General features: G+C 61.1%; 1 non-coding gene across 1 annotated transcript; it reads right to left on the bottom strand.

The window, feature by feature from the left end:
• Positions 1–1133: 1133 nt before the first annotated feature.
• Positions 1134–1252, bottom strand: LOC132496548 (5S ribosomal RNA). The gene has a single exon (XR_009533448.1). It is a non-coding gene; the product is annotated as a 5S ribosomal RNA (ribosomal RNA).
• Positions 1253–2532: the final 1280 nt, after the last annotated feature.

Raw genomic sequence — 2532 nt, 5'->3', positions numbered from 1 at the left:
GAAGGAAACCCTACAGGAGGTGTTCCTGCAGGGTTCCCAAGCCTTCAAGCAGTATCCTCCACAGGCTCCAGCAGGCACTGCTTTGCACATCTCACCAGGAGGGTCTTGACATGAGAGCTGGTGAAAGTTGCCCTTGCCAGGAAGCCTCCCCAGGCAGCTCCGCAGAGGTGAAGCCAGGTTGTGAGTCCCCTCCAGTTCTTCCAGGCAATCTCTGCAAGCTTTCAAAGATCTCCTTTTCTTCCTACTCCTGCTCCTCCCCTTCAGCTCTACTTGATGCTTCCTGATGTTTCTAGGTTTCCTAGGTGGTGCTAAGAATGGATTACTCTGGAAGCAGGGGAGTAACATGAGGAAGAGCCCCAGTCCACACAGGAAGCCAAGGATGATATCAATCACCCAGGAAGTTGGGCTGGATCTCAGCCAGATAGCAACAGTGTTTTTCAAAGAAAAGAGATTCTCCGTCTTCTGAACTGCATTGCCGCCCTCAGGCAACAGAGCTCTGGGAGTTCACTTGATGGCAGAACCCCAGGCCTGCATCACAGAGCTGTGGCCTTGTCACAAAGGGCTTCTGAGTGTGGGGGAGGGGCACTAAGAGCAATAGGCTGAATCACTGCCCCTCCTTCCCATCCAGACCTTTATCCAGCTTTATCCGGAGAGAGCTGCAGAGAGCCACACCGGCGGACAGGTGGCGGCGCCGGGGCTGGGCGCCGGTGGGGCCGGCCAGGTGCAGGTGGAGGGGCTCGCGGGCCGCACGGACGGCCCCCGGGCCCGCGGCGGAGTCTGGGTCCGGGCCAGCCACCCCCGGAGCTTCAGGTGTGCCGCTGCCTTCCGGGGCCGCCTTCGGGCCGCATGCAGCGGCTCCTCTGGCGCGCTGTGGTGGTGGGGGGGGCGGTGCAACCCGCCCCCCGGGCCCGCGGCGGAGTCTGGGTCCGGGCCAGACACCCCCGGAGCTTCAGGTGTGCCGCTACCTTCCAAGGCCGCCTTCGGGCCGCATGGAGCGGCCCCTCTGGCGCGCTGTGGTGGGGGGTGGGCGGAGGAGGTGGGGCCTGCAGCGGTGCCCGGCGGGGGGCGGAGCTGGCGGCCACCGCCGCGGGCGACTAAAGGAGAAGGCGGAGCCGCAGCAGCGGGAGGCCAAAAGCCTACAGCACCCGGTATTCCCAGGCGGTCTCCCATCCAAGTACTAACCAGGCCCGACCCTGCTTAGCTTCCGAGATCAGACGAGATCGGGCGCGTTCAGGGTGGTATGGCCGTAGACGGGGGCGGGGACCGCGGGCTGCCTCTTGAGGCCCAGCTTCGCTTGTCCTTGCGCCTTACCGCCATCCCCGCGGCCAGCCCGCCCCGGCAGGGCAACGGAGACCTCGGGGACCGGGGCGTGGCGGAGGGGCCGTTTTCAACTTCTGGTACAGAAAAACAGAAAAAAACGGAGAGTACAATTAACCTCTTGAAATTGTCTTCTTGCACGGTTGCCCTCTTTAGAAGTTTTGGGTCCATTTTCGACCCCAGGATTGTTTTTCAGGGCAGGTGCCATTTACAGGCTGCAGTGAGTGTGAATATTTAGTGACCATGAGCACTGGGTTTAAAGCTGCTGTTGTGGGAAACGGCCACAAGGCGGCAGCATTTCTCCATTCCCTAATCTGGTTACTAGGGCAGCAGAGCCTTTCGGGGACCAATGGAATACAGAAGAAGGCATCACTGAAGTCTAATACAGAATACCGTGTCCTGGTGGATGGTAGAATGACCAGCAGGGTGTAGGAATTAGGAACTCCCGGATGTATATCCTCGGTGGCTTCACTGACTGTCCCGACATCGTTTACCAGGTCCCCAGCAGCCCACGGGGCTCTCGTGGTCAGGGCAATCCCAGGATACGGAGCTCACCTGGGCAGGCCCCCCCTCCCCAGCAGCCCATGGCGCTCTCGTGGTCAGGCCCCCTCCCAGGATACGGAGCTCCCCTGGGCAGGTACCCCGGCAGGGCTGGGCACACAGGTACCGTGCACGTAGCCCTCATTGCAGAGCAGCCCAGATCACCTGTCACTCAGAGCTGACACAGAGCACCTCAGAGCAGGACTTGAACGAACAGACAGCAGCTCCGACAGGTCTGTGACCCTGGGCATCACTCTGTGCGGCCTCCCTCTGCCTGGTCTTCCAGAGGCTTCCACCGCAGCCGGGGCACCAGGCCTCTGTCTCCACCCATCACCGCTCCTCTCCCTGACTCCTGGGTTCCTCTCATTAGGAGAGGGTCTTCTTGAAGTTGTCTCCCACTCATGGGCCAGATAAAAGGAATTAGAAAACAAGCCGGAGCTGCAGCCCCTTGTCTATCCAGACTCTCAGGAGCCCACACCTGTTCCTTGGACCTGGCCGGTTCAGCGAGGTCCATTTTCTGCAATGTGAGTCCCTGAGGGGTGAGGATGGGCTGACCTGGGCAGCCTGACCCTGCCGGCCAGCCCTCCCCAGGTGTGCCTGGGTTGAGGTCCATATAAACACTGCTCCAGGCAGCAAGAGCCCCTGCAGCTGTGCCTGACGCCATATTCTCTGCCC

This window comes from Mesoplodon densirostris, chromosome 9, assembly GCF_025265405.1.
Source record: "Mesoplodon densirostris isolate mMesDen1 chromosome 9, mMesDen1 primary haplotype, whole genome shotgun sequence".
In the NCBI taxonomy this organism is placed as follows: Eukaryota; Metazoa; Chordata; class Mammalia; order Artiodactyla; family Ziphiidae; genus Mesoplodon; species Mesoplodon densirostris.
Note: the sequence above shows the minus strand (reverse complement) of the source record. Positions and strands in the feature narration are given on the sequence as shown.